Consider the following 21,615-nt stretch of genomic DNA (forward strand, 5'->3'; position numbering starts at 1 on the left):
AAATGCTAAATCTCTCAGAATCTGATGAACTGGAATTCCACAGACAACTCCAAAATCAGATAGAAGAAAATAACAGAAAGCTCGGAAAGAGATCCAGATCTTCAAGGAAATAGATTAATCTGCCCAGGCTAGAGGAGCACCTTGAAAATGACTGTGAGCAAATCTTTGTACATTTTGTTAATTGCAGCACTTTACAGTTTTATCTACTTCCATTTAAATTTATATTTTTTGGGTATTTTGTTATCATCAAGTTTCTCTTAATTTATGGCTACAATTCTAGTAGACATAAATTGGGGGAGATTGTTGTGAATATGTTGTGAACTTGATAATTTCATTAACAAAACACCTTAGTAGATTTAACTTAGTGAAATATGTAGCACTCGACGGATAAGCAAATATAGTCCCGACGGATGACTCAATATAGTCCCGAAGGATGATGATTTGACATCCATCGAGTGAGTAGCTTATGTAACAATAAGTCATGTAGCACATTTCTGCAAACACCTTTGTATAGATTCTGTAGTAGCATATAAGTCATGTTGACTTTAATTAGATATGCAGAATAGGTTGATTAATTGTACATAGATGATGTCTTGTAATTCTGCATAAATGAAATAAAGTCAAGTGCCAAATAGCTAACCAACGGATGATCAACAAGGCAACCCAACGGATGATCAACAAGGCAACCCGACGGATGATCAACAAGGCAACCCGACGGATGATCATATACCCGACAAATGATCAATTCAAACATCTGTTGACAGTGACAACACATTCACATGCGTCGAGTGTATGCAAAAGGAATGTGGAAGCCTATTATATTGGGTTTTTAAGAACAAAGAAGCATTGCCATTTCCATGATATTATGAAGATATTCAAAGATGCTGGAATAGAGTAATGAAGTAGCATAGTATTAGACTTGATAGGTTTTGTTTTATTATCTTGTCTTATTACTGTGTAATCTTGGTGATATAAGCAAGTAGAACAACAAGAAGACTAAGCAATACATTTTCTCACAGAAATAATTGTAAGGTGTATCCTTAGCATTTCTCTGTAAGTTTAGTTGTTCTTATTTATAAGCAGCTGTGAGCTATTCAAACTTTACAGAGTTCTCTTGATATATATATATATATATCTGGTGGATACATTCAAATCCACCATAAAGTTTTAAAGACTTTTGTTTTTATTACTTTATGTTTTGATTCATATTTAATTTGTCATTCCGCAGCTTGCAAATCAAAACACTGACATATATATTTTAAGTTAGAACATTTTATAATTGAGAAAAAGTTTCAAGAATTCCATTCGACCCCCCTTATGTAATTCTTGTTGCATTGTTAGGGACTAACAATTTCTTTGATGTAGTGGTTGGAGTTATGAATATCTATAACATGTATAATAGATAGATAGATATCTATTTATCTGGAGAAGATATTAAATTAAATGAAGGTAATGAGTTTTTTGTGAATGTAGGTAATGAGTTTGTAAAAAAGTATCATTAATGTATCTGGTGTAGTGGTGGGAGATGTGAACATAACTCTTTTCTAATTAGTCATGGGTTCAATTCTCATGGAAAACATATATTTTTCATTATTAATATAATAGAGGGTAAATATGTGATTTACTAAATTGTTTGAAAACCCATGTTGGCATAGAATAAGTATAATAGATAGATCTCTCTCTCTCTCCCTCTTTTCATTTATTATCTCCACTAATTCTCCCTCTTACTCATTTCTCATTTTCTTTTTTCCTCATTTCTATATTCTTAAATTAAATAACTTTAATAATTCCACCCCTTCACTAATTTTATCTTATTCAAAATTAATTTTATTTATACAAGTATTTATTATTATATTTTGGGTAATGTTATTTTTTAAGTTTCTATATTTATAATTCTATATAATTCTGGTTATTATGTTTTAAAAATATTGTATTAATATATATTCAAAGTAAGTTATTTTAAAAAAAATAACTAAAATATAACCAGGGATCTGCGTGGGAACTAATCTAGTTACTGAGCAAAATGAGAATGTACGTCCCAGTCACTTTGGGCTTTTCAACTTAGATCCACCGATGAAGAGTGTTTCATTATGTTTGCCAGACCATTAAGATTGTAAATGGGCATTGAGCACGTTTCACTTAAAATTCTATATTGCCAAACAGTCATTAAATAGTTCTTGTATGTAATGTACTGTTTTATTAAATTTATTTAAAAAATTACTAAGAGTACAATATTTTTTACTTTAATTTTTAAAATAGATTAGTCCCCAGATAGATTTCCGGTTACATTATTATTATTATTATTATTATTATTATTAGATATTCTTTGTTTTAGTGTAAAATAAATTGACAACAACGTGTTTAATTTTAAGTATAGACCGTCTAGTGTATATAATGTTTTTAATATAAAATAGATGAATTGATAGTTGTATATGGTTAATTTGAACTATGGTGTGTCACTTGGAAATTAAAATATATATTAAGTATACTTTAAATTTGATAGATATTTTAATAAAATACAAATAATATACAATACTATACATTTCTTATTAATATAGAAATAATAATAAAATTATAATTTGTAAAATATGCGAAAATTCAAATATATAAAAATTAATCTTAATATATTATATTTTAGAATATCAATATTAATTATGTGTTATGTTTTTTTTATTAATATTCAATAAAAGCATAAGAAGTGATCTCTTTTTTTCTTACCTCTCTTTTATTTTTCAAGGTCATAATTTTTTATATTATTTTTTTATATGATTACAATACAAAATAAAAAATTATAATAGGATACAAACTTCCAATTCTCATTTTTAATTTGAAGTTTACTTTAATTTTTAACTTTAATTTTATGTTAGGTCACACAACACTGTAGAAGAGGGTTGAATACATTGTTTAATACAATCAAATCGATTTCGAACACAAGTAACAGTAAGCAGATATATTCAATATAATAAACTCTGTTATAATGGAACTGTTCTCTCTCAGTGATGAACAAATATCACTAAGAGCTGCTAGGTTACAATGTATGATCTTCTCGATAATGATAACACATATAGTGTAAACCTATGTCTGTGTTTATATAGTACACAGTTATAAGATAACTTCTAATTGATATGAAATATAATTCTGTCTCCTAAAATATATCAATCAGATATCTTATACAAGTCTTCTTATCTTCTAATGTTAGTCCCTAACAATGGAACAAGAATTACAGAAGGGGGGTTGAATGGAATTCTTGAAACTTATTCTTAATTATAAAATGTTCTAACTTAAGATATATATGTGACAATGTTTTGATTTGCAAAGTACGGAATAACAAGTTAAATATGAATCAAAACACAAAGTGATAAAAACGCAAGTCTTTCAAACTTTCTGGTGGATTTGAATGTATCCACCATATATATATATATATCAAGAGAACACTGTGAAGCTTGAATAGCTCACAGCTGCTTACAAATGAGAACAACTAAACTTACAGAGAAATGCTAAGGATACAGCTTACAAATATTTCTCTGAGAAAATACTTGCTTAGTCTTCTTATTGTTCTAATTGCTACTCTTGGTTTATATATCACCAAGATTACACAGTAATAAGACAAGATAATAAAACAAAACCTATCAAGTCTAATACTATGCTGCTTCATTACTCTTTTACAGCATCTTTGAATATCTTCAAAATAGCATGGAAATGGACAATGCTTCTTTGTTCTCAAAAACCCAGTTGAATAGGTTTCCATATTCCTTTTGCATACACTCGACGCATGTGAATGTGTTGTCACTATCAACAGATGTTTGAATTTATTATCCGTCGGGTACATGATCATCTGTCGGGTTGCCTTGTTGATCATCCGTCGAGTAGCATTGTTGTTTATCCGTCGGGTAGCTATTTGACATTTGACTTTATTTCATTTATGCAGAATTACAAGACATCATCTATGTACAATTAATCAACCTATTCTGCATATCTAATTAAAGTCAACATGACTTATATGCTACTACAGAATCTAAACAAAGGTGTTTGCAGAAATGTGATTCATGACTTATTATTACACAAGCTACTCACTCGATCGATAACAAATCATCATTCGTCAGGACTATATTGAGTCATCCGTCGGGACTATATTCCGTATCCGTCGAGTGCTACATTTTTCACTAAGTTAAATCTACTAAGGTGTTTTGTTAATGAAATCATCAAGTTCATAACATATTCACAACAATCTCCCCCAATTTATGTCTACTAGAATTGTAGCCATAAATTAAGAGAAACTTGATGATAACAAAACACCTTAAAAATACAAATTTAAACGGAAGTAGATAAAACTGTAAAAGTGCTTCAATTAACAAAATGTACAAAGATTTGCTCACAGTCATTTTAAAGGCGCTCCTCTAGCCTGAGCAGATTAATCTATTTTCTTGAAGATCTGGATCTCTTTCCAAGCTTTCTGTTGTTTTCTTCTATCTGATTTTGGAGCTGTCTGTGGAATTCCAGTTCATCAGATTCTAAGAGATTTAACATTTCTTGCATTTCCAAAAGAGTCTCATTGCTAGAGATGCTCAATTGGTCTTTTAGTATGAAGAATCTTCTAACTCCTTTATCATCCATGAATTCCATCAGCCCATAGGGCCTTAGATGCACTCTACTCCCTGTGTAAGGAATAGTTAGAGTCTTTGGGAGTGCATATTTGGCTCTAATACTCCTTAGTTCTTCAATCTTCTTTAGAACAAGTCTTCTAGTTGTCACATTGAATCCAAAGTTCTTCTTGAAGGATGAATAAACCCTTTTCAGCACAGATTGCCTTTTTTGAAGGATCCTGTGAAGTGGCCACTGTATCTCTTTTCCTCCCTTGTACTTGAATACTAACCTTTCAGGTAGATTCCTGTAAGCATCAATCCCTCTAACTTCTTCCAGTTCATCTAGATAGAGGTTTAAATATGAGAATTCCTTGATGTCACAGATGTACATGATGTCTCCCTTATTGACTTTGGTTTGAGCTTTGGTGAGGGACTTGGATCTGAGAGTTGAGGGCTTCACTTTCTTGACTGCTCTGGTCTTTGTCTTCTTTGGCTTCATGAAGTGAGGTAGATTGAGTTCAGGGATTGGTAGACTATCCCAGTCTATTGGTTCATCCTTTGGAATGATAGGTTCACCATGGAAATTCTCGGATGGATCTATCTTGAATTCTTCATGTGCCACAGAGGGCATTGATGTTTGAGTTGTTGTAGAAATAGACTCTTTGGGAAAATACCCTTCCATCTCCTCATCACCGAAATCCAATTTTCTCTTGATTCTTTGCTTGTACCTTGGATTCTTTGTCTGTGGAGGTTCATTTTGCATTTCTTGATTTTTAGATTCAACAACTTCAGATGGTTGTGCAGAAATTTGTTGTGTGGGTTTCACAGCTTGTAACTTGGCCGAGATGGCAGCTTGCTCCTTCTTTTGTTTGACCTTTTTAGCATCTAGAGCAGCTTGCTTCTTTTCTTGCTTCAATCTTGCCTTTTTTTCTCTCTTTGCTTCAGCAAATTGAGGGTGTCCAACCACCACACAAATTTCCTTACCATTCCTGAAAACTTTAGAAATTCTTCTTTTCAATGCTGAATCAGCTGGATCCTTGTAGAATGCTATAGAACTGGCCAACAGCTTCTTTTCATCAGGCTTTGGTGTCTCATACACTGTGTCCAAGGGGTTCTTTAGTGAAGATTTTGGATAGTTCACCCTTGGCTTCAAAATTAGCTTAGCCTTTAGAGATTTAATGCAGGATGGTTGTCCTCTTTCCAGATTATTCATGCTCATTTCATTCACATAGATTTACCTGACTTGATAGTGATAAATAGCTGATTTTTATGGCTTCTTTGCCAGCCCAAACCTCTTTTGAATGTCCTCATCAATTTTCTCCCAGTTGATTGGGCTCAACTGTATCTTTTACGCTGCTTCATTAATCAAATCAATGTTGTCTGTAGTTGGTGGCTTGGTGAAAGCAATTGTAGGCACAATTACTTTGCTAACTTGAATATTAAGCTGTTGCTCCCCCTCACTTGATCCTTTCTCCCCCTTTTTGTTATCATCAAGTTGTGTGGAAGGGAGTTGAGCAGCTACCAACTGTTGGAGTAGTGCAGTTTAAGCTTCTTGATTGGTAAGTATCTCGGCCATTGACTTCTCTACAGCAGATAGTTGTTAGGGCAAAAACACGCGCTAATAATACACGCAAGTATACACGTTAGCAAGTAATATAGAATACTTTCTAGTTCGTTCCTACAGAGACTCAGACTAATTATGTTCAATTAACATTCACTCACCAATGTATAATTACTTCTCAATGTTAAGACAATAACACTTAGATTTGATTAACTAATTATTGACTATAATTAACTATGAGAATTAAGCACCTAATTGACACTTGAATTATCAATATTAAAACACACATGAGATCACAACTTCATTACTACTTCCTTCAATAGTCATTGTTATTACCCTTAGCATGCAACAATGATGATATTAATCGAACAATATGAAACTGATAAAAGCCAACTTTCATTGTACTAATACCATTCTACCAAACATCCACTATTAAGATAGAAGTTGAATAAGCATCAATTATGTCGAGACCCTATATGTCTACAGAATTTGACAACATAACGATTTAAGCACAAGTCATTCCTTTTGATTACACAGGGCAAGTAAAACGGTTAGAGTTACCCACTAATCATGCATACACATACATGAACCTATGCTAGCATGACAAGTTCTAAACCTCAAGATCCACCGTCACTTTACAAGAGATTAACACCCTATCTTATATGTTCGCGACGCACATAAGACGAATAAGCACACAACCAATACTAGATATCATACAATCATCACATACTAAGGTATTAAACAACTAACTAAAGAATTCCATAGTACATCCGTTACGACCCCATGATCACGATTAGCCCATGATAGCACTCATCGTCATCATGGGTTCATATAAAAACATGATAATAACACACGAGAATAATAACTAAAACTACTTATATTAAACCAGAGTATGTCACAAGAGTAAATAGGTTCAAAGTAAAGAAAACTAGCATCCAACGTTACAACGAAATAAGAATCACAAGAAAATATGCTTCCTCTTCATTGCGGTGTGCTAAAACGGTCTTCTTCCTTATCTCCTTGCTCCTCGATTAATACTATGATCCAACCTTTGTGAAACGTCTCTGAAAACTACTTATATAGGAGTCGCATAAAACCCAGCTAACTCAGAAGTTGGAAGTTAAACAGAACCAGGAGTCTAAAATTATTAATCTAAAATTCCGTCCCTGAGCGGCCGCTCAGCATTCCTGAGCGGGCGCTCAGCTTCCTGAGCAGGCTCAGCTTCCTGAGCAGTCGCTCAGCAGAGCTGAGCGGGCGCTCAGACCCCTTCTGGAAAATGCTCTGTTTTTTCTCCCGTTTCTTGCTACATTCTGCTCCTATCTTCCCACGCGCAATGCCAAACACATGCCAAGGCTTATTATTGATGAAATCTTTCCAGAAATGCAAATAATACCCTGAAATGCACAAACACTAGAAAAATGCATCAAATAAACAAAATACTTGATTTCAAGACATCAATTCAAGCCATTATAAGACGTTCTAAGTGGTATAAAATGCCACTTATCACACCCCCAAACTTAAATCGATGCTTGTCCTCAAGCGTCACAGACTCAAAAACAAAACAAAAACATGCATGAATGCAATCTATATGAAATGCAGCGATCCCCCTTACTACGACCAAACCAACCAACTTACGACATCCCAACAAATGCAATTAGGCGAATAAAGATCAATCAAATCATGCAAACTAACATACAGCCGGAAACGTGGTGTGTGCGGATGCTTAACAGATATGCTTCGAAACTAGATCAATTATCATAACTCGACTATCCTCAAGGTAATCACATGATTATACGAAGAATAAAATTCTAGGCACAAAATAATTTATAACACTTCAAGATTACTGGAGCTTATTACAGGAATCATGCTTTTTATTTAACACAACAAACAAATGCTTATTTGACCGTGTAATGAGTGAGGTCCACAAAAGACTTATACAATGGCATCCATATAGCGAGCGTTAGGTTAGAGGATCCCAGACTATAAAAGCCTTAGGTCACTAGGCACAAAGTCCCCTAAGAACTTAATAACTCGAATACCAAAGAGCCCACTCGTGATCAATTATGCATTAACTCTCTATTTTTTCTTTTTTTTTCTTTTTTTTTCTTTTTTTTTTCTTTTTTTTTCTTTTTTTTATATTTTTTTATATATTTTTTTTCAAAATTTTTGAGCAACTGCGTTTAGCTCCATCTTGCTCAACCCTAGACTACTCGCATAAAAATACGAGCCGGCTACTAGCCATTTGATGCCTAGCCATAATTAGCAATGAATTCCACTTCTTACTCCAATTTTTCTTTTCATGCCTTTTATCACTAAGAACCTATTTTAAATTCTAAGCATAATCAATAGATTAACCTTGAAAACCATCAAACCATAACAACAATCTAGTCCTTAAGCATTCTCTAAGACTTAGTGAAATTACAAGTGTTTCTAGCATGCACGTCAACCTACAAGACTCAACATCACTTTAACGCTATCACTACACTCGCATCAACATCACAAATCAATTGGTAAAGCAACGCAAAAGGGATCATGGTATATGCATGAGCTACTTGACATGATAAATAAAGCTATAAATAAATAAATAAAACTATATGGCAAAAATATGCAATTATATGAACTAAACTATCATGAATATGCAACTATATGACACACACACAAAATATTCCTTAACTACCACCCCCAAACTTAAAATCTTCACTGTCCCCAGTGAAGGTAGTAGAAAGGAACACAGGGCATACCTACTCGGAGAGATCATCATCATTATCACCCTCATAGGGTGGAGTATCAGGAGGCAGATATGTAGAGTCCTCACCAAAAACTGGCCACTGGATGTCAGCTCCAAGGCCTCTAAAAGCAGTCCCAAGCGCAAGGGTGAGCTCCTGAGCAAACCTGCTCTGTGTCTCGTACATAACATCCATCCTCCTCGACAGCCTCCTATACTGGGCATCAGCCATCCCAGCACCCTCCTGAGCTCTAGAAGACCAGCCTCATCACGCCCTGGTCTCGCCATGGTAGCACCGCGTGCTGGACGCCCTCCTGGAAGACGATAACCCAGCCCATGCTCCTTGGGCTCTCCACCAGTCCACTCTTGCATCGTATTCAGAGTCCCAGAGTCAATAGGAGCGGCTGGCAGCTGCAACTGCTCGTGAGACGGCCACTGAACTCCCACTGCTTGGGAAAGCTTTGTAACCATGGATGCATAAGGGATGTTCATGTGCTTAATTCTCCTAAAAAACTTTAGAATTCCTTGGTAGATGAACTCACCAAGGTCCACATAGTACTCCTCATTCAAAATACCCCATAACAACTGTGCTCACTCAACTGTAACCTCATGTGCATGTGAAGTAGGCAGAATATTAGCGCAAATAAAGGCATTCCATGCACGGGCATACCTGTTCATCGCAATCGCCGGTAAATGGCGATACTCGTTAGTCCCAGTCTTGAAAGTCCAAACTGTGCCCGGCCTATAGAGAGTAGCACAAATCAATTCCAAGTCAAAATCTTCAGCAGTCTTCTCGTTCCAATTCTCCTCCGTGGGCTTCCTCCGTCGCTGCCCAATCACACGGCGAATCGCCTCAGGGTGATAATCCACCGTCATCCCCCGCACAACAGAAAACCCATTTTTTTCAGCCTTCGCATTCACGTAGAACTCGCGAACCACACTTATCGGAACTGCCTCTGGCGACTCACAAAAAGCTATCCAACCCTTCTCAGCAATCATTGGCAATAACTCACCATCCCTCCCTGATGGTAAGAATCCCCTCTCCTTCAAAATCGGCTTACCCAGAAGCCTACTATACTCCTCCTCAGCTGCCCTATCAAACAAACGAGGCCTCGCAGCAGTACCCCTCGAAGAATCAGCAGTAGGAACAGTGCTGCTGCTTTCAATAGTCCTGGATCTCTTGGGTGCCATCGAAACTGAGAAAAAGTGTTTAAGATTTGTGTTTTTGAATATGGGAGAGAGTTTAAGGTTTGAAAGTGTATGGGGAGTATATGGAATAGTTGTATGTATATATAGGGTAGAGATTAGGGTAAAATTTGATTAGGAGTAGGTTTGAGGGTTAAAAACGTGGGTAATGGGAAGATAATTCGTGGGTAATGGGTCTGTGTTTTGATTTTTGATTTTTCAGATTTTTTTGGATTTTTATAAGACTTAAAAAAATTCTTCCAGTCGGGCCTTGAGCAGTCGCTCAGCAGAGCTGAGCGGGCGCTCAGGGGTCTTCTGGATTTTTTTTTTCTTGCCCTGATTTTCTGATTTTTTTTTTGGTTTTGGATAGGTTACTAACTTCTAAGGGTTCCTATAACAACAAATCATGGGTTGCCTCCCAAGAAGCACTTCTTTTTCGTCATTAGCTTGACGTAGCGTACCTCAATCAAGTTGATAATAAAACGGCACTAACCACTTCCCAGTTTTCCGTGTCCCTATAGTAATGCTTCAAACGCTGACCATTAACCTTGAATGCTTGGTCCGGATCATTCTCAAAAATCTCCACCGCTCCATGTGGAAACACAGTTTTGACAATAAAAGGTCCAGACCACCTTGATTTCAACTTTCCTGGAAAAAGTCGGAGATGAGAGTTGAATAAAAGAACTTGTTGCCCCGGCACAAATGACTTAGGATATAACTTATTGTCGTGCCACCTTTTCACTTTTTCCTTGTACATTTTGTTGTTCTTGTAAGCTTGGAGTCGAAATTCATCAAGTTCATTTAGCTAAAGCATTCGCTTCTTTCCAGCTGTATCTAGATCAAGGTTTAACTTCTTCAACGCCCAATAGGCCTTATGCTCAAGCTCCGCAGGTAAATGACAACCCTTACCATACACAAGTTGAAACGGGGATATCCCAAGTGGAGTCTTGTATACTGTTCTGTAAGCCCAAACAGCTTCATCGAGATTTGAAGACCAATCTTGCCTTGCCGGAAAAACAACCTTCTCTAAAAGGCGCTTGATCTCTCTATTAGACACTTCCGCTTGACCATTCATTTGCGGATGATAGGCAGTAGCAACACGATGATTCACATTGTAGCGCTGCATCATAGAAGTGAACTTACGGTTGCAGAAATGCGACCCTTCATCACTTATGATTACTCGTGGCATTCCAAACCTTGTGAAAATCTGCTTATGAAGAAAATTCAACACTACCTTTGCATCATTCGTCGGCAGAGCTTTGACTTCTACCCATTGTGAGACATAATCGACTGCCAGCAAGATGTACTGATTATTACAAGAGGAGACAAATGGCCCCATGAAATCGATTCCCCAAACATCAAAAACCTCGACTTCAAGCATCACATTTAACGGCATCTCATCCTTCCTCGTAAGATTTCCCACTCTTTGGCAACGATCACACCTTAAAATGAACTGATGAGCATCCTTAAACAAAGTAGGCCAGAAAAAACCTGCTTTTAGAATACGAGCTGTCGTCTTCTCACCACCATAATGTCCACCATAAACTGTGGAGTGGAAGTCTCGCAATATCCCCTCCGTCTCACAGAATGGGATACATCTCCTGATGATCTGGTCAGTTCCCTGTCTAAACAAATACGGTTCATCCCACATACACCACTTCACCTCATGCATAAACTTCTTCTTTTGAGCTGTATTCATATTAGGAGGCATTATATTGCTGACAAGATAATTCACAATATCTGCGAACCATGGCTCTTTCTCCTGAACTGCGAACAACTGCTCATCCGGAAAAGATTCATTGATCAATGTCTTATCATGTGAAGTAGACTCGGGATTCTCCAATCTAGAGAGATGGTCAGCTACTTGATTCTTAGTACCTTTCCGATCCTTGATCTCTAACTCAAATTCCTGTAGCAAGAGCACCCAATGAATGAGTCTAGGCTTTGAATCCTTCTTGGAAACCAAATAGCGAATGGCCGCATGATCAGTGAACACTGTCACCTTTGTCCCAAGCAAATAAATCGAAATTTTTCAAAACCAAAGACTATAGCCAAGAGCTCCTTCTCAGTAGTGGTGTAGTTCATTTGAGCTCCATTTAAAGTCTTGCTAGCATAATAGACCACATAAAAGAGATTATTCTTGCGCTGCCCAAGAACTACGCCCACCGCATAATCACTCGCATCACACATCATCTCAAAAGGCTCTGTCCAATCAGGTGTCGTAATAACTGGTGCAATTATCAAACCCTTCTTGAGCGTCTCGAATACCGTCAAGCATTCATCATCAAATTTGAAAGGCACATCCTTCTCCACCAAGTTGCATAATGGCTTAGATATCTTTGAAAAGTCCTTGATGAAACGCCGATAAAAACCCGCATGACCAAGAAAACTACGGATTCCTTTCATAGAAATAGGTGGTGGAAGATTTTCAATGACTCCCACCTTGGCTTTGTCCACCTCAAGACCCTTTCTAGAGACCTTATGCCCAAGAATAATGCCTTCACGCACTATAAAGTGACATTTTTCCCAATTGAGCACCAAATTAGTTTCCACACACCTTTTGAGCACCGCACGAAGATTATTCAAACATTCATCATACGAATGTCCAAAGACGGAGAAGTCGTCCATGAACACCTCTACATTATTTCCAATCATATCAGAGAATATAGCCATCATACATCTTTGAAAAGTGGCAGGTGCGCCACATAAGACAAACGAAACTCTGCGAAAAGCAAACGTGCCAAATGGACAAGTGAAGGTAGTCTTTTCTTGATCAGCTGGTGCAATACATATCTGATTATACCCCGGATAACCATCCAGAAGACAATAATACTCATGACCGGCCAACCTGTCAAGCATCTGATCAATAAATGGAAGAGGGAAGTGATCCTTTCTCGTGGCCTTGTTCAACTTTCTGTAGTCCATGCATACCCTCCATCCTGTGACTGTTCGAGTGGGAATGAGCTCATTCTTCTCATTTGCTACCACAGTAATACCTCCTTTCTTAGGTACATATTGCACGGGGCTCACCCAAGAACTGTCAGAAATATGATAAATGATTCATGCATCCAGCCACTTCAGAATTTCTTTCTTCACCACTTCTTTCATGATAGGATTAAGTCTTTGCTGTTGCTCAACAGTCGGTTTACTACCTTCCTCTAGCAGAATTTTATGCATGCAGTATGAAGGGCTGATCTCTTTGATGTCTGCTATAGTCCATCCGATAGCCGATTTGAATTCTCTCAAGATCCTCAAGAGCTTGTCCTCCTCACTACCTGAAAGGTCAGATGCAATAATAACAGGTAAAGTAGATGCATCACCTAAAAAAGCATACCTCAAATGTTCAGGCAATGGTTTAAGTTCCAAGGTAGGTGCTTCGTCAATAGATGGTTTGAGCTTTCCTTCAGCATTTTTGAGGTCAGAAGTACCAAGAGATTCAAATGGCATGTCTATCTTTCACCTCCAAGGAGAAGCATTTAGATATTGTAGTTGCTCATTGCCATCCTCATCCTCACTGTCAAAATCCCCCACTAAGGCTTTCTCTAATGCATCAGATATTAGCATATGATCAAGTTCTGAAGTAACCGCAGAATCAATCAAATCCACCTTTAAGCATTCCTCATCTTCTGTAGGGAATTTCATTGCTTTGAATACATTGAATGTCACATCTTGATCCTGCACCCTCATAGTAAGTTCACCTTTCTGCACATCTATCAAGGTACGGCCTGTAGCCAAGAAAGGTCTCCCCAAGATTATGGGAATCTTCTTATCTTCCTCGAAATCCAGAATAACAAAGTCTATAGGAAAGAAGAGCTTATAAACCTTTACTAGCACATCCTCCAATCTGCCTCGTGGGTATGTAATAGAATGATCAACCTAATTATAGAGACATGTAGGTGGGCTTTGGATCAGGCAAATTCAACTTTTTGAAGATCGACAACGGCATCAGATTGATGCTTGCTCCCAAATCACACATGCACTTGTCAAAAGACAACTTGCCAATGGTGCAAGGAATGGTGAAGCTACCTGGATCTTTAAGCTTTGGAGGTAACTTTTGTTGCAAGCGCAACACTGCATTTTTCTGTTAGAGCAACGGTCTCAAGTTCATCTAGTTTCACCTTCCTTGAAAGAATACTCTTCATAAATTTCGTATAACTAGGCATTTGCTCCAGAGCCTCAGCGAAAGGTATATTGATGTGAAGTTTCTTGAACACCTCCAGAAACTTACCAAACTGCTTATCCAGCTTTTGTTATTGCAATCTCTTAGGGAAAGGTGGTGGAGGATAGAGCTGTTTCTCCCCTGTATTACCCTCAGGCAGAGTGTGTTCCACAGTAGTCTTCCTTGGTTCCGCCGCTTTCTCCTTTTGCTTAGCTTCTTCATCACCAACTTCAGCTTCTCCTTCTTTTTCTTTTTCAGCATCAACAACTTTTCTAGACCTTAAGGTAATAACATTGACTTTCTCTTTAGCTTCCTTCCTGCCTGGCACTTCAGTATCACTAGGAAGTGTGCCAGGTTGACGATTGAGCACTGCATTGGCTATTTGACCGACCGCCTGACTTTTGCACAACAGCTTAAGTTTCTCAAAATCAGCACTAGACGGTGGAGCTGCACCTCCTTGTTGAGGATATGATTGCCTTTGAGCATAATGCTGTGGTTGCTGGAATCCAGGTGGATTGAACTGTTTACTTACGCATTGCTGATATGGTTGCTGAATAGCATTCTGATTATTACTCCAGCTGAAATTTGGATGATTTCTGTTGTTAGGATGATAAGTAGCTGGCACAGGCTGCTGCGGTCGCTGATAATTGTTCACATACTTAACAGATTCATTAAAAAGAGAACACTGATCCGTAGCATGAGAACCTGCATAAAGCTCACAGACCATAGCTATCTGATTGACTCCATAGGTGGCTAGAAAATCGACCTTCATAGACAGCGCTTGGAGCTGCGCTGCAATAGTTGTAGCTGCATCAACTTCCAGAATACCTGTTACCTTCCCAGGCATCATCCTTTGAGTTGGGTTTTGATGCTCATTTGCAGCCATAGTCTCAATAAGATTATAAGCCTCAGTATAGCTTTTGGCCTACAAGGCGCCTCCAGATGCTGCATCGAGCATGGGTCGAGATTGTGCCCCCAAACCAATATAGAAACCAGTGATCACCATCTAATAAGGCATACCATGATGTGGACACTTTCTCAACATCTCCTTGTAGCGCTCCCAAGCTTTGCACATAGATTCTGTAGGTTGCTGCGCAAACTGAGTAAGAGCACTCTTCATAGCCGCAGTCTTCGCCATTGGATAGAACTTCACCAGAAACTTCTGCGCAAGATCTTGCCAAGTAGTGATGGACCCAGCTGGTTCAGAATGTAACCAGTCCTTAGCTTTATCCCTTAGTGAAAATGGGAAAAACCTCAGCTTGATAGCCTCATCAGTCATACCATTATATTTGAAAGTACTACAGATCTCGACAAAATTCCTGATGTGCATGTTGGGGTCTTCAGTCGCAGCACCTCCAAAAGAAACAGAATTCTGCACCATCTGAATAGTGCCCGGCTTGATTTCAAAGTTATTGGCCTCAATAGCCGGGTGCATGATGCTTGACTGAATGTCATCAATTTTAGGCCGAGAAAAGTCCATAAGAGCTAGATCTGCCGGAACTATACGATCACCCATTTCTGGTTCTTTCTGCTCACTTTCAGTATCCGAATCTTCAAAATCTATCTTCTCCGGAATACCAAGAACTTCGTCTGTCTCCTCAGCCGTATCTAAAGTCCTCTTGCGAGTATGAGAACGTGTTTGCATAAACGCTCGCTAAAGTACCTGAAACACAACCGAAAATAATAAGTAACACATCTTAATTAATGAGTCCTAATGACCACTGATGGTAAGTACATAAACTAAATAAATACACCGAGTCCCCGGCAGCGGCGCCAAAAACTTGTTAGGGCGAAAACATGCGCTAATAATATACGCAAGTATACGCGTTCGCAAGTAATATAGAATACTTTCTAGTTCGTTCCCACAGAGACTCAGACTAATTATGTTCAATTAACACTCACTCACCAATGTATAATTACTTCTCAATGTCAAGACAATAACACTTAGATTTGATTAACTAATTATTGACTATAATTAACTACGAGAATTAAGCACTTAATTGACACTTGAATTATCAATATTAAAACACACATAAGATCACAACTTCATTACTACTTCCTTCAATAGTCATTGTTATTACCCTTAGCATGCAACAATGATGATATTAATCGAACAACACGAAGCTGATAAAAACCAACTTCCATTGTACTAATACAATTCTACCAAACATCCACTATTAAGATAGAAGTTGAATAGACATCAATTATGTTGAGACCCTATATGTCTACAGAATTTGACAACATAACGATTTAAGCACAAGTTATTCCTTTTGATTACACAGGGCAAGTAAAATGGTTTGAGTTACCCACTAATCATGCATACACATACATGAACCTATGCTAGCATGAAAAGTTCTAAACCTCAAGATCCACCGTCGCTTCACAAGAGATTAACACCCTATCTTATATGTTTGCGATGCACATAAGACGAATAAGCACAACCAATACTAGATATCATACAATCATCACACACTAAGGTATTAAACAACTAACTAAAGAATTCCATAGTAAATCCGTTACGACCCCATGATCACGATTAGCCCATGATAGCACTCATCATCATCATGGGTTCATATGCAAACATGATAATAATACACGAGAATAACAACTAAAACTACTTATATTAAACCAGAGTACGTCACAAAAGTAAATAGGTTCAAAGTAAAGAAAACTAGCATCCAACGTTACAACGAAATAAAGAATCACAAGAAAATATGCATCCTCTTCGTTGTGGTAGTGCTAAAACGGACTTCTTCCTTAGTCTCCTTGCTCCTCGATTAATACTACGATCCAACCTTTGTGAAACATCTCTGAAAACTACTTATATAGGAGTCCCATAAAACCCAGCTAACTCAGGAGTTGGAAGTTAAACAGAACCAGGAGTCTAAAATTATTAATCTAAAATTCCGTCCCTGAGCGGCCGCTTAGCATTCCTGAGCGGGCGCTCAGACCCCTTCTGGAAAATGCTCTATTTTTTCTCCCGTTTCTTGTTGCATTCTGCTCCTATCTTCCCACGCGCAATGCCAAACACATGCCAAGGCTTATTCTTGATGAAATCTCTCCAGAAATACAAAAAATACCCTGAAATGCACAAACACTAGAAAAATGCATTAAATACACAAAATACTTGATTTCAAGACATCAATTCAAGCCATTACAAGACGTTCAAATGCCACTTATCAATAGTCTTGAGTCCATGGCTTCAACTTTCCTATTTAGATCAGCCTCCTTCCTTAGATTTTGAGCAATTTCAGTCATGGTGGTTGCAGGAAGTCTAGCACACATTCTGACCTGTGTTGAAGGGCTTGAATTTTATGCAGCTGGAGTGCTTCAAGATATGCCGTGAGTAGCTTCTTTATGCTAGCATTGGAAGATGCCTGAATGGTTGTTTGGGTGTCATAAATTAGCTTGAATAGAGTTGATTGGAGATGTGAGTAGGAACATTCTTTTATAAGCATCCAGGCAGGAACAACTGCATCTCCCCCTATGTCCATGTTATCTTCCTCATCATCCCCATCAGCATCCCCAAAAGAAGCTTCATCCAGTTCAAAATCATTGCCAATGTTGGAAGGCATAGCGGTGATTGCATCATTTGCTCTTTGTAAAGATTGTGTAGTATGCACCAAGTTCAGCAATCTTTCAGCCTCCTCATTGCCCTGTACAGCTAGAGTTTGGTAAGCTGTCACAGGGTGAGTAAACGTCTCAGCATCTAGGGAAATGGAAACTATAATAGCTTGATATTCTTGCTGAAATAGTCTTTCCCTTTCTGCATCATTGACATTCATTGACTCACTTGCAATGGTTTCCATCTTTATCACTCCTGTACCTGCATTTCTCTCTTGATCTCTCTTTTGTTGCATCAAGGTCTCACCTTGGCTCCCCACCCTCACACCCTCACCTTCACCATCTAAGGTGGGACTCCTCACACTCACGTTTGCCAGTCCTGAAAAAATGGACTGCATAGGTTCACTCTTTTTCTCTCCTTTTTCCTAGGAGAAACCCATACTCTCACTCATTTCACTTCCTTCCCTCAGTCCTTGGAGTGATTGCACTACTACTAAGTCTTCTGCACTTGTAATAATGGATGAAATTTGAAAGCTGTGTAGAGACACTCGACAGATAAGGAATATCCATCGGGGTAGTAAGTTTGCTAACCGACGGATGACTGCTGTTAGGCATATCTGTTGGGGTACAATCACTACTCGATGGATGAACAATATCTATCGAGAGAGTAGAAATAAATGAGTTTGGAGTGGAGATTATTGTGGACTCTGTGCAGATTGATGAAAATTTTGGCACAGATGTCTCAACAGTCTCAGAAAGAAATGGCAAATGAGCCAACAAATCATCTAGAAGATGATGCTCACTTGCTTGGATTTTTGGCTTCTCCAAGAGAGTTAAAGATGGAGAATTTGGAAGTGATGTGTTTTTCATGTCAACATCCAAGGAATGTGTGGGAGAGTTTGGTATTTCAGGGGCTTCAATTGTTAGAGATTTTTGTTGTGACTCCACATTTATTGGAGCCACATCAACCTGACTTTAAGAAGGTGCAGTGACTGTGTCTTTGGCACCAGTTTGCACAGTGTGTGAACCCTGTACATCCCCAAGGGTCTTTGATTTCTTCTTTCTAGTGTAAGTTTGGGGTGAGCTTGTGTCCCTTACCCTTTTAGCTTGTGCTCTTGGCTGAGAGCTTTGTTCAATAGTCACATCCTTTTGGGAGGATGCAACTAGCAATGAGCTGATATCCTTATTAAGCACTACAGTTTGTTGGGAAACTGCAGTGTGGCTAGGCTGGGAAACACTCACCTCTCCAACCTTATCCTTAGGGTTTCTTTGATGTTCACCCTGTCCCTCACCTTTCTTACCCTCCTTCACACTCCCCTCTTTTGGTTTGATGGATTTTACAACTGGCATCTTTTGAGAGACACCAAAGGGGGCTTTCTTTGTTTTTGTTTTTGAAATTTTGGATTTGGTAGCTTGGGTAGGCAACTGTTGGGTCAATGACACAGTTGCCATATCTACACTGGAATGCAAAGAAGTTTGTGAGGCTGGAAGAGTAGAGACAGTTGAACTTACCTCACTTACCTGAGGTGCCTCCATAACTGGAAAATAGAAGAGTGGCACCTCTTTGTGATGGTTTGCCCTGTTAAAGTCTGCAATGTTTCTCCTTTCTTGAACCCAACAATCTAATTTGTTGGTTGGGTTCTCAAGCACAATATGCTCAGAGAGGTGGTTAGCAAGCATCATTAAAAATCTAGCATAGTAAACATTTTTACCCCTCTTATTTAGCTCCCCTAACTTAAATCCCAACTCAAATATGACAAGATCACTAAAGTTGAAGAATTTATCAGCTACTAGCATGTAAAGCATGTTAAGCATAGAGATATTAACTAAATCAAAATTTCTAATTTTAACAGAAAATACTTTAGTAACTACATCACACAGATAACTCCACTCCTTTCTAAGACCCAATCTCCTAATCTCACTTAATTTGGAAGTAGATAGTGCATAGCCCATGGAATTAAGCATATTAACAATGTCAGTGTCTGTGTAAGTAGAAGTTACAGTATTATCAGGAATTTTGAAACATACTTTTACAATATCACAATTAACACAAAATTCCTTACCTTTAATAGTGAAAGTGATAGTCTTATCAGTTGAGTTGTTTATTGCAGTCGTCCACATTTCTTCAACAACCTCACAGTAAATGGTGGGTGATTCCAGCATGGCATAGTTGAGTTTGCAGTTCTTCACAAAATCCATCATTTTATGGTGGTCCCCAGACTGCTAAATCCCCTTGTTCACTAAGGCTGTGAAGTTGTTCTTCTCGTAGATAAATCCAGTTTAAGACATGATCTTTACGAATGGTGCCATTGTTAGAGAGTAAAAACTTGCAGAGAGAGAATAGGTGCTTTTGAGAAAGAGAGAAGTTAGGGCAGATGATTTGAGAATGATAAAAGAAAAGCAATGAGAATAAATTATACTTTTATACTCTCTCAAAAATAACTGTCAAAAATAATAAAGTAAAATAAAGTAACCAATAAGAATTGCCCAAAATAGCCGTTTTAAAAATAAACTGTAAAAATTCCATCAATTATCCGTCGTGTTATGCTTACAAACTGTAAGTATACTCGATGGATAATGTTCAGAGAATCAATGGTTAAGAATAAGACAATTTGACGGATGAGGATAAATCAGTTATCCGTCGAGACATAAAATATTCCAGAAAAATAATTGATTTTATTAACAAAATGTATACCGACGGATGGTCAAATCGATGGATAATGATCATCCATCGAGCTGTAAATTTTGACTTAGCCAAAATTTCATCCAAGACTGAAAAATCAATTAACTTTCTGGCTGCATTACAACTTGAAAAGTATCTCTAAAGATTCAAGAGTAATTTAGCATACCTAACTCACTTACCAACCTTGAAAAGGTAGATTCATCCAGTTGTTTGGTAAATATATCTGCAAGCTGCTTTTCCCTTGGAACAAAATGTAGTTCCACAGTACCATTCATTACATGTTCCCTTATGAAGTGGTACTTGATGTCTATGTGCTTTGTTCTTGAATGATGTACTGGATTTTCAGTGATGGCAATTGCACTTGTGTTATCACAGAAAATAGGAATCCTTTCCACTTGCAGACCATAGTCTAGCAATTGATTTTTCATCCACAGAATCTGTGCACGGCAACAATATATTCAGCTTCAGCTGTAGAAGTAGAAACTGAATTTTGCTTTTTACTGAACCAGGACACAAGCTTGTTTCCTAGAAATTGACAGGTTCCTGTTGTACTTTTTCTATCAATTTTGCAACTTGCATAATCTGCATCTGAATAACCAGTAATATCAAAACCAGAATCTCTAGGGTACCAAATGCCAAGTCTTGGTGTTCCCTTGAGATATCTGAAAATTCTATTAATAGCTACTAAATGAGATTCTCTAGGATCAGCCTGAAATCTAGCACAAAGACATGTAGCAAACATTATATCTGGCCTACTAGCTGTTAAGTACAGAAGTGAGCCAACCATGCCCCTATAACTTGAAATATCCACAGACTTTTAAGTAGTGTTTAATTCAAGCTTAGTTGCAGTGGTTATGGGAGTTTTTGCAGATGTGCAATCCATTAGATCAAACTTCTTTAAAAGATCATAAATGTATTTAGTTTGACTAATGAATATTCCATCACTAACTTGCTTAACTTGCAAACCAAGAAAGTAAGTTAGTTCTCCCATCATGCTCATTTCATACTTACTTTGCATCAATTTGGCAAACTTTTTGCAAAGTTTCTCATCTGTAGAGCCAAAAATAATGTCATCTACATAAATTTGAACAAGTATACTAGAGCCATTAAGATTTCTAAAGAATAAGGTTTTGTCTATAGTACCTCTAGTGAAGT

The sequence above is a fragment of the Apium graveolens genome, chromosome 3 (genome assembly GCF_009905375.1).
Source record: "Apium graveolens cultivar Ventura chromosome 3, ASM990537v1, whole genome shotgun sequence".
In the NCBI taxonomy this organism is placed as follows: Eukaryota; Viridiplantae; Streptophyta; class Magnoliopsida; order Apiales; family Apiaceae; genus Apium; species Apium graveolens.